Source organism: Muscardinus avellanarius (assembly GCF_963383645.1).
Source record: "Muscardinus avellanarius genome assembly, chromosome: 4".
Classification (NCBI taxonomy): domain Eukaryota; kingdom Metazoa; phylum Chordata; class Mammalia; order Rodentia; family Gliridae; genus Muscardinus; species Muscardinus avellanarius.
In genome coordinates, this window is record NC_137789.1 from 33736418 (window position 1) to 33749053 (window position 12636).

At 35.7% G+C, this 12636-nt stretch overlaps 1 pseudogene across 1 annotated transcript; it reads left to right on the forward strand.

Annotated features, from left to right (window-relative positions):
- The first annotated feature begins 11125 nt into the window (after positions 1 to 11125).
- Positions 11126 to 12142, forward strand: LOC308262150 (small ribosomal subunit protein eS1-like; annotated as a pseudogene). The gene has a single exon. The product of its transcript is annotated as a small ribosomal subunit protein eS1-like (transcript).
- Positions 12143 to 12636: the final 494 nt, after the last annotated feature.

Consider the following 12636-nt stretch of genomic DNA (forward strand, 5'->3'; position numbering starts at 1 on the left):
AAAAAAAAGTACGTAATAAAAATGAAAGTGCCAAGTAGCCAGCTTTCTAAGATAAGCACAAAACTCAGGGATGACATACTTCATTATTTTAGGATTAAAATGTTAATTACTTTGCTAGATGACAGTGGAAATAGGTAGTTTTATTTTGTTGTTGTTATTACTGTTTTGCTGTTCAATTCTGACAGTCATACTTAATAAAAGTTGGAAACTGTGGGTTTCCTACTAATTTGTTTAAAACTTTCTGGTTCATGAAATCCAAAATTATGGAATCACTGTTCTAGTCTAGACAACAATAAGCACTTTATACAGCAAAATAGAATTTTTCCTTGAGTTACTTCAGTGGTCGCTTTCTGAGGAGGACCATGTCATATGTGGACAATTCTATTGGAAAGGTCTTCTTTATGTTCAGGAAAAGCATAATGTTTGCAAGCATCTTGCAATTTTGATGCCGTGGCACCTGTTCCAGTCTTCATAGCAAACAAGCCAAATCTCATTCATACCAGGCAGCAATAAGCAAAGGTGTTTACCATGTTCTTCCTGAAAACTGTTTTCTCTAAGACAAGCTTTCCCTGGTACACACAGCTCAAAGCTCCTCTCATCATTCTGAAGCTGGCCTCAAAACTTTGATCCTCTTATCTCAACCTCCTAGAACTAGGATTATAGGCATTTGCTACCATGTACTATGCCTGGCCCCCTCCCACCTTTCTTTTCTTTTCTTTTCTTTTTTTTTTTTTTTTGGTGGTACTGGGGATGGAACCCTTCTACCTGCAGGCTACACTCCCACTCCCAGACCTATTTTATATTTTATTTGGAAACAGGGTCTCTAAAGCCAGCAAGGCTGGCTTCTAACTTGCATGATCCTCCTGTCCCCACCTCCCAAGCACAGGGATTACAAGCATGTGCCACCACGCCCAGCCCCCTCTCACCTTTCGAGCTATTGTCCTCTGAACAGTGTGCAGTGTCTAAAAAATTGGGCAACAATTTTCTGACTGCTTCAAAAACTGAATAGTGCTATTATTTTCTGTTTCAGACCTTTCACTTTAAGACAAATTAGATTTGGGGCAGTCCTTAATAATATTGACACATGAAGTTATGGTCAAATCAAATGTAGATATTTAAATAAACTCTTGTTTCAACCCACACACCCCCAACTGTGTATGCATCTAAATCAGTGGGATTTCAATTGGATTCAAGATTAGGGTTTATAAAATTTCTTCTTCTTAAATTTTATTTTATTGTCAGCACATTGTTCTACACTGCTGAGATTTGTAAAAATATTTTTGTTATAAAATATTTCATATATACAGAAAATTAGACTAATACAATAAAAACCCTCTTGCCCAAGCCAGATTTAATAAATATTAATATTGCACCATATATTTTCATTTTTAAGAAAAGCAAATATAAAATATAGTTGCAAAAATAAAAATAAACATAGTTGGAGTTGTATTTACAATGCCCTTACTTTTTCCCCAGCTAACCATTATCTTAAAGGTGCTAAGTGAATATCTTGTTTCAGATTTAAATTTCTAATCCTATGTATGCAGATATCTATAGATAACATGTATTATGAAAACTTAAAATTATGTTTCATAGCCGGGCGTGGTGGAGCAGGCTTGTAATCCCCGTGCTTGGGAGGTGGAGACAAAAGGATCGCACAGATTCGAAGCCAGCCTCATTGGCTTAAGAGACCCTGTTTCCAAATAAAAATATAAAAAATAGGTGTCTGGGAGTATAGCCCAGAGGTAGAAGGGTTTTCAGGAACCCCAGCACCATAAAAAAATATATATATGTTTCATAGTATAAGAACCATTCTGAAACTTGCTTTTTAAACTCATTTAGCTTTTGTCTCTGACACTTATCTTTGTTAAAATATTAAATGATTTCCGTGTTTTTTTCCACTTGTTGGTTTTTTTTTTCTTTCTTTCTTTTTTTCTTTTGGACCCAAGGGCACTCTATCTCAGACCTATGCCAGGTCTGCAGAGCTCAGAGTATGGAGGCAGGAGGCAGAGAGAAGGAACGAAATAGGCTCTGCTCCCACATCACAGTGGCCACAAGAGAGAGCAAGCAAGAAGATTCAAGGACAAGGCACAGTCCCCAAGACCACACGCCTAGAAACCCATCCCCTCCAGCCACATTCCACCTACCATGGTTACTACCTAGTAAATCTATTATAGTGGATTTATTTATAGGTGAGATAATAACTATTATGACTTAGTTACATTAACTCTGAACATTAATATGTGAACTTTGTAGGAGACAGTCTATATCTAAGTATAATCCTCACACAGTATCCTCATACATATCAGTTTATGTCCATGTGTAATAGTGACTCGAGAGTGCACATCTAGAAGTGAAATTTTGGGTTATAGTTAATGTATTATCATTTTAATGCCTATTACCAAATTATTTTTTCAAATAACAGCACTGGTTAATGTTTCCAGCCATAGTGTATAAGAGTTTGCATTATTCTACATCCCCTGCAATATTTGATATTATGGACTGAGTTGTATACTCCCTTAAGATACATATTCTGAAGCCCTAACCCAGTGTATTCTTATTTGGAAATACAGTCATTAGCAATTAAATTAAGGTCACATTGGAAGAAGTTTGGCTTCCTATCCAGATGACCAGTATCTATATTTTAAAAAAGTAAACACCAGGTAAAGAAGAAACCATGGTGATCTAGCAAAACTCAAGAAATGCTGACGTCTTCAGCATGCCACCAACAGCAAGAAGAGGAACATATAATGGGTTCACCCTCACGGCCTTCCAAAAGAACAATCCTGTGAACCTGGCCTCAGATTTCAAGCCCCAGAGCCGTAAAACAATAAATGTATGTTGATAAAACCATATAATTTGCTTTATTATGGCCACCTAGACAACCAACAGAGCAGGTACTGCCTGACTTCTCAAATGTTTGCCAATCTGATGGATTTAAAACAGAATCTTATTTTTTATTTTTATTTTCTTTTACTAATTACGCTAAATATATAACATTTATATTCTCTATCAGAGAATTGTTTTTATGCATCCTTTGCCTACTTTTTAACTATCTTACCTAACTTTTTAAACTTTGTCTTGGTGCACTGTAGTCTTAGGTCTTCATGGAGTGCAGGATGATGGAGACATACATGCACACATCACCCAATTAGCCCTTACCCAATCCCCACCCCATTTTCTCCCCTTCCCCCCTCCCTCTTTCTCATGTTTGGCTTAGTGATTGACTTTGATATGTTTGTTAATGTACACTATGAACATTAGAGAATTTCACTCTTCCCTCTTCTTCCCTCTTCTTCCCTTAGGTCGACTTATTTGCTCATCTATAGTATCTCTTTTTTCATCTAGATTTCCTCCCATGACTCATTTTCTTCCCAAATTTCATATATTAGGGAGAGCATCAATTTCTTATTTTTTGTGACTGACTAATCTTGTTAGCATAATGTTATTTTACCTAATTTTGATGATGATAATTTTACATTAATTATTAATTTGTTGAAAATAACCTCCTTTAGCCAGGCATGGTGGCACACGCTTGTAATCCCTGTGCTTGGGAGGCTGAGACAGGAGGATCGCACAGGTTCGAAGCCAGCCTCAGCTACTTAGTGAGGCTGTCAGCAATTTAGTGAGACCCTGTTTCCAAATAAATATAAAATAGGTCTGTCTGGGAGTATAGCCCGGAGGTAGAAAGCCTCTGGGACCCACCCCCCCAGTACCATCAAAAAAATAAATAAATAAAGACAAAGAAAATAAATTCCTTTATGTAACAACATAAAAAGGTACTGTGTCAAGCAGGATGCCAGAGCCAAATGATTCCAGTTGGAGAACCTTTATATCTATCTTCAAGAGAAACATTCTAGTCTTTCAAAATAATTAACACGAATCTTCTTAAATTCTCCCAAATGCTAAAAGAGAAAGGAACACTTCCAAATTCATTCTTTGGATCCAATATATTCTGATCCACAAGCAGACAGACTATGCAAGAAAATTACAGATCAGTATTCTTTATGAATATAGACATTAAAATCCTCAACAAGCAAACTACATCCCGTAACATATAAAATGTGTTATACGTGATCACCAAGTACGAGCTATATTAGGAATATGAGCTTGGTTCAATAAAGGGAACTCTATGAATGTAACATACTAAATAAGGGAAAAAGGAACATCTTGATAGATGCAGAAAGAGAGTCTGGCAAAATTCAGCAACTTTTATTAAGAAAACACCCAACAAATTAGGAATGCAAGGGGACTTTATCAACCAGAAAAAAAGTTATCTATGGAAACCACACAGCTAACATCATTAAGTTAATGGTGAATGCATGAAAACTCGTCTCCTAAGACTCCTAAGCAAAATAGGGGTGTTTATTTCTACTACTTCTATTAACATTACACTGGAGGCTGCATCCAGAGCAGTTGGGCAAGAAGAAAATATAAAATGCACCCAAATTGACAAGAACTTTAAAAATTAAAAGACTAAGTCTTGACTCAAATATGGACAAATGTCTCCAAAGATTTTCAACATTTGTATTTTGGGAAGTACAAATTAAAACCATGATAAAATACCACTTTCAACCTACTAAGATGGCTATAATGAACAAATATGTGTTGGCAAAGATGTGTAAAACTCTCATGAGAAAAATGAAAAGTGTGGCTTTTTTAAAACATTTTGCTAGTAGGTCAGAATGTCCAACCTAATGCTATCTTATGACTTTTCAGTTTCACTCTGATCTCTAAGATACATACTTAAGAGAAGATATATCTGTACAAAAACTTGTATTCAAATGTTCACAACAGCAATATTCATAATAGTCAAAAAGTAGAAACAACCCACATGTTTATAACAGCAAAGTTAATAAACAAAAGAAGTATATCCATTTGGCAGAACATCATTCAGTTAAAAAAGGGAATGGAGTACTGATATATATAACATCATAGATGAACCTGAAGACATTATACTGAGTGAAAGAGACTAGGAAAAAGAGGGGCATATATTGTCTGAGTTCATTATATAAAATGCCCAGAATAGGCAAATCCTAAGAGACTGAAGCCAGGTGGGGATGTGCTTGGTAATTGGGAGGATCTAGGAAGGAACAATAAAGAGTTAATATTTAGTGGGCACTAGGTCACTGCAACTTAGTGAGACTTATTTCAAATTAAGAATTAAAAAACAGGGCTGGGGGTATAGCTTGGAGACAGAATGACCCCTGAATTCCATCTCCAGTACTGCAAAAAATTAAATAAATAAATATATTTATTATCTGGGTTATCCATTATCTGGAGTCCCTCTAGGTATCCCTAATACTCCCTAGCTTAAGCGTATTAGTGAAAACATAAGTCCCTTCTCTTTCTGTGCTTGGCTGATATCACTTAACATAATGCTCTCCAGGTCTTTCTATCTTCTAGAGAATGACATGATTTTGTTCTTCTATAGCTCAGTAAATTTCCATTGTGAGCTGGGTGTGGTGGCGCACGCTTGTAATCCCTGCGCTTGGGAGGCAGAGACAGGAGGATGGCGCAGGTTTGAAGCCAGCCAAGCGCGCTGGCTTAGGAGACCCTGTTTCCAAATAAAATAGTAAAAAAAAAAAAAGGTCTGGGAGTGTAGCCCAGAGGTATAAGGGCATCCAGGAACTCCACTACCACCACACACACACACACACACACACACACACACACACACACACACACAAAATTCCATTGTGTGTATTTCCCTTAATTTTGCAATCCATTCATCTGTTGATGGAGACCTAGGTTGGTTCCATATTTTGGCTATCACAAATTATGCTACTTTGAACATGGGTATGCATACGTTACAGTAGTTCTTTTTTTAATGTTTATTTATTTATTTATTTATTTTTGGTGGTACTGGAGATGGAACCCTTCTACCTCCAGGCTACACTCCCAGACCTATTTTATATTTTTATTTGGAAAGAGGGTCTCTTAAGCCAGCGAGGCTAGCTTCAAACCTATGCAATCCTTCTGTCTCCGCCTCCCAAGCACAGGGATTACAAGCCTGCAGCACCACACCCGGCTTCTTTATCACTTTTTTTTTTTTTTTTTTTTAATGGTACTGGGATTCCTGGAAACCCTTCTACCTCCATGCTACACTCCCAGACCTATTTTTATACTTTTTAATTTGGAAACAGGGCCTCTTGAACCAACACGGCTGGCTTCAAACCTGCACAAATCTCCTGACTCCGCCTCCAGGCACGGGGATTACAATCGTGCGCCACCACGCCCGGCCTTATTTTCAATATGACCCACATAAAAATAAAAAAATTAAAAAAAATAAGAAGGAGGATTATTGGAAAGGTTTTCATTATTGGTGCACTATAGTCTCACATCATGATGTGAATCATGTTGACAATGGCATATATTCACACAGTACTTGGTGCCCCCCCCATTTTCCCTTTTTCCTCCCTCCCAGTACTGAGTGTCCAGGTTCACAATGTAATAGTCACATATATACACATACTCAAATGGAGCTTTTCATTAATAAATTCCAGCCTTCTTCCTCCCCTACTCTTCCTTTCTGGCTTCGTTGAGGTTTCCACTCCATTATCTGGAGTCCCTCTGGTATCCCTAATACTCCCTAGCTTGAGCGTATTAGAGAAAACATAAGTCTCTTCTGTTTCAGTACTTGGCTGATCTCACTTAACATAACGTTCTTCAGGTCTTTCCATCTTCTTGTGAATGCCTTGATTTTGTTCTTCTTTATTGATGAATAGAATTCCATTGTGTGTATTTCCCATAATTTTGCAATCTTTTCATCTGTTGATGGAGACCTAGGTTGGTTCATATTTTGGCTATTACAAATTGTGCTGCTTTGAACATGGGTATTCATTCATGTTACTATAGTTCTCTGAATTCAACCCCTTTGGAAAAATACCTAGGAGTGGTATAGCCAGATCATATGGTGGATCTATTCCCAGTTTTCTAAGGAATCTCCACACTGATCTCCATAGCAGGTGAACTAGTTTGCACTCCCACCATCAGTTCCTATTTCCCACATTTGTTGTTATTTGACTTCTTTATGCTTAACACACTGATTGGCATTAGATGGAATATCAGTATAGTTTTGATTTGCATCTCCCTGATGGCTAATGGTGTTGAACATTTTTTCATGTATCTGTTGGCCATTTGTATCTCTTCTTTGTGAAGTGTCTATTCAATTCAGTTGCCCATTTCTTGATTGGGTTCATTGGTTTGCTAGTGTAGAGTCTTTTGAGCTCTTTGTATATTCTGGATATTAGCCCTCTATCAGGGTGGTGCCTGGTAAAGATCTCCCATTCTGTAAGTCTTTAGGTTCTTGATGGTTTTCTTTGATAAGAAGAAACTTTAGTTTGATGCCATCCTACTTGTTAATTCTTGTTTTAATTTCCTGGCTTTACCGGTCTTGTTGAGGAAGTTACTACTTGTGCCTATATATTGAAGTGTTGAACCTATAGGAAATCTCAAGACAGAATCAGCAATAAAAATTGTAGATAAGTGTATTAGTTTGCTGGAGTTGCAGTAACAAAGTACCAGAAACTTGCCTAAAAGACAGAAATTAATGTCTCACAGTTTCAAAAGTTTGAGGTCAAGGTATTAGCAGGGCCATGCTTCCTTGGGTAAGGTCTAATTGGGTGATGTGTGCATGTATGCCTCTACTATCTTGTACTCCATTAAGATGTATGACTACAATGCACCAATAAAATCTTTTTAAAAAGAAGCATCAGGGGAAATATGCTCCAGACCTCTCTCCCAACTTCTGGTAGTTCCTTGGCTTGTGGCAACCTATCTCTAGTCTTCAGCAGTGTTTTCTCTGCATGTGCCTTTTTTTTTTTTTTTACCAATTTCCTCTTTTTATAAGGACACCTTTCATATTGGATTAGGGCCCACTCTACTGACCTTCTTTTAACTTGATTACTTCTGCTGAGATCCTATCTCCAAATAAGTTCACATGCAATGTTACAGGGGTTAAGATTTCAACATTCTTCCCTTTACAGTAACCAACAGATGAGAGCTTTATTTCATGGGCTAGTGGAGTGGAATACTGCCTAACCATAACTGATAACAGCATAAGATAAATGCTTTTAGTTAAAAGAACAAATCAAAGTGATAGGAAGAAAAAACAAATCACACTATCAAAAATAAAAAAAAGTTAATGTTGGTAATGGGGTCAGAATAATTTCAGCTATAAAAATTTACATGTGCTTTTGTTATTTCTCTTGGAAATTAGGAACTTGTAGTTTGGGTCATGGAAGATCTACACCAAAACACAGATTTCAGCAAAAAGAATACTGGAGCTACCAAGAAAAGTTGAACCAAGAGACTGAAGAAAAAAAAAAAAAAAGACCATTACAAAGAAATCTGCCGAAGGATATACAATCTCAGGAATTTTGCATGCTGCAACAATGAGCAGCAGATGGTATTAAGTCCAAAGAACATCGGTAAATAAAATAGCCAATGGTTTCAATCAGTTGAAAAACTGGAATGTTAACTCCAAATCCTATGCAAACCAGTTTCCACACAGCAACTTTTTTTTCTTTTTAAATGAAAACATATTTGCATTTTGATGGCACATTTCTTCCAAGACTCTCAGAGTATTTCCATGGGTACGTTTTTCAGCTTTATGAGTCATTCAGGGCAGATCACTTTCAAGTTAGTATTGTGGAGTTGTTTTCATTATACACGCAGTGTATATTTCAGGTACGCTGCAGATTCTAAGGTTGGAGCTGGCTGTCTTGGGAAGGTAATCAGCATTTAAAATAATATTTCTATACAAAAATAAATATATGACCTAGGTATGAACTACAAAACTAAAAGCAAACTAGAACATAACAGATCTACAAACATATTGCCTTAAAATGCTTCCAGTTCAGTTCTGGTCAAAACTTTTTGCACACTGTAAAAGGGTTGGCACAAATCTATGAATAGTAAAAGATTATGCAAAAATTAATGTAACCCATAAAAATGGTTTACCTTCACTCCATAATAAAACCATTTCTAAGAGGAGTTATAAAACAAAGTATATAAGAAAAATGCATATTGCCAAAATTATACTAAGTAATCTCTAAAACGTATAGTGTGCATTAAGAGATTTGTGTGCACTCTCTCTAATTTGAGATCAAATTGCTATTTTGTTTTTGCTTTTTGTCTTTGGATCAGGCACTAAATTGTTAATACATAAGGTTTGTATTATAATAGATAAAATGTTAGATAAAATGTTAGATGATTTTTAATATATTGAATGTATATATATACATATATATGTGCATATATATATGAATTCAGATGAGTGATATGACAACTCTACTCACCCCTTAAAAATATCTTACATGATTAGAATTCAGTCTATTTTTATTCAAGTCAATAAAATATCATTAGGCCCTGATTTAATATTCTTTCTCAAGCTCCCTCTTATTTTCATTGTCTCTTGATCTCTTATTATATCTAAATCTTTGTTTCTCCCAGAGCCCACAGGTCTTATAAGGCAGGTGCTGATTCCTGCAGGTTATAATAGAAAAAAGTATTTTAGTTTTGCAATTTATCAAAATCAGAAACTCCATCAGCTTTAACCAGACTTTGCCACTTACTAGTTAGGAGGTCTTAGGTCACTAAACCTCTCTGATCATTATAATAAATACAGTAAGGCCCAATTTATATGGTTTTGGAAGAATATATAATGTATAGATCCCTTGTCTAGACAAACAAGTAGATACACACGTAACAAGGTACCCAGTTAATTGAGAGTTAAGGAATTTAAGCCCAAAGTCATAATGATATAAAATGATGATTGATGATTTTTAATTCAAGCTTTTATAACTTCAGAGCCAGAGTTCTTCACTACTCTACATCCATAACACAAAAGCTATAAAGACAACAGAAATTTTCTCAAGACCTACAATATTACATTCAGGCCTAAACACAATCTCCAACAACTGAGAAGTCCAAACCTTTTCTCTGCAACTCTTTCTCATCTACACCTTGAGACTCTACACCAAAATTACTACATTTTGCAGGTTTGCCAGCTACTGCAGTAGGGTGTGAGTCATAAAAAAAAATACATGTGAAGCAAGGCTCAGTGGCATACTTTGGAGGCCAATATAGGAGGAGAATAAGAGATTTGAGGCCAGCCTCAGAAATTTAGCAAAACCCTGTTTAAAATAAAAAATAAAATAGGACCAGAGTATAGCTCAAAAGTAGAATGCCCTAAATTCAATCCCCAGTAACACACACACACACACACACACACACACACACACACACACACACACACATACACACAATATGTGAGAGCTAAAATATACCACATGGTGAATGGAAATAAATTCAACTTAAATGTATCAACAAAAACAAGTGACTTATTTGATCCATATTTCATAGGATTAAGAAAATTATTTCAAAATCACCTTACTATTCCTTTTAAAGAGATTCCATGTGAATTAATTTATGTGTTACCTCAAATATTCTACTTTAATAAAATAAAAATAGTAATAGAAATTAATAAAAATCAGAATAAACCTTAAGAAATATTCTCCATAATATTAAACAAAAAAAAATGAATGCAAGCTAATCATGAATTTAGGAAGAAAAAAAACACAAAAGCTCTGAAGTAAAATAGGAAAAATATTTAAATATGTTATTTTCTTTTCATCCCAACTAGATTATTTTTGCTTATAATAATGTCTTATAATGTCTTGGGACCCATATGTGAGATGAGAATAATTTCTAAATTTAGCAATTTCACCCTTTGCTTATAGTAAATTCAGAGCAAAGAAACATGAAACATAATGTGAAATGTTGAGATTCTGGAAATATTGAGAAATATTTTGCTAGATATAATGGGAAATATTGAAACTCTGAGTGACTGTCAATTAGAAACAATTTATACTCTGTTAGTAGTCTTCAAACTTCATTGTTTTTAGTGTTTGGATATTAAGAATTCAAAACATTAAAAAGAATCATTAAATTATGTTTGTGGATTATTTTTTTCCTGATCACAAGAGGAATAGACATACCCTTCTAAAAAAAGTTCTACATTAAAAAATATGGGAGAACTGTCAGATCTCCCATAGTCCCTTTTGAGGCAATCTCTATTTCATTAAGAAATGTAAGCCCTTTTGGCTCTCCCAGAGGCACCATGGCGGTCGGCAAGAACAAGCGCCTTACTAAAGGCGGCAAGAAGGGAGCCAAGAAGAAAGTGGTTGATCCATTTTCTAAGAAAGACTGGTATGATGTGGAAGCCCTGGCCATGTTCAATATAAGAAATATTGGGAAAACACTAGTCACGAGAACTCAAGGAACTAAAATTGCATCTGATGGCCTCAAGGGTCGTGTGTTTGAAGTGAGCCTTGCTGATCTGCAGAATGATGAAGTTGCATTTAGGAAATTCAAGCTAATCACTGAGGACGTTCAGGGTAAGAACTGCCTGACTAACTTCCATGGCTTGGATCTTACACGGGACAAGATGTGTTCCATGGTCAAAAAATGGCAGACTATGATTGAAGCTCATGTTGATGTCAAGACTACCGATGGTTATTTGCTGCGTCTCTTCTGTGTTGGTTTTACTAAAAAACGCAACAATCTGATAGTAAGACCTCTTATGCTCAGCACCAACAGGTCCGCCAAATCCGGAAGAAGATGATGGAAATCATGACCCGGGAGGTACAGACAAATGACTTAAAAGAAGTAGTCAGTAAGTTGATTCCAGATAGCATTGGGAAGGACATAGAAAAGGCTTGCCAGTCTATTTATCCTCTTCATGACATCTTCGTTAGAAAAGTAAAAATGCTGAAGAAACCCAAGTTTGAATTGGGAAAACTAATGGAACTTCATGGTGAAGGTAGCAGTTCTGGAAAAGCTACTGGGGATGAGACAGGTGCTAAAGTCGAGAGAGCTGATGGATATGAACCACCAGTCCAAGAATCTGTTTAAAAATCCAGATTTTTAATAGTGACAAATAAAAGGTCCTATTTGTGGGGGAAAAAAGAAATGTAAGATGCTATGGTAAAAACAAAAACAAAATGGGAAAAAAACAAAATTGGAAAAATTGCTATTTAAAACAGGTTTAACTGTTTTAAAATAATTTAAAATATTCAAATTTTAAGAAAGTCTACTTTGGAAAATATTTTAGATTATCAGTTACAATAAAGGTGCCCATTCCATTCCTTATCTGTTCAACAAACACTGGATTTTATTCAGCAAATATCCACTTTAAATATGCCAAATTTTAGGCACTATTCTAGGTGATACGTATGAACCAAACAAGTGTAAATTTCTACCCTCAAAAAAAACCACACATTCTAGTGAATGGGGAAGGATAATGCATATATAAATATTTTTAAATCCTTAATATTTTTAAATGTGGTAAGTGTTTTGAAGAAAAATAAAAGAGAATGGGAAGACAGAGACTGCCAAGAGGTCAGCACTACTTTCATTTTAAGCAAAGTGGTCTGAAGAGGCATCACTGATGTTACTGTTGAACAAAAATCTAATGGAGGAAAAAAATGAGGCTGCCCCTGTCTAAGAAACAGGGTTCAGATGTTTCTCAGTTACCTTTAGTCACTATCTCAGCAAAGGGGGAAAAAATCAAAGGAGATATTAGTAATATTATAATTTGCATTTGCAATTTAGAGCTATAATCACTGCTGT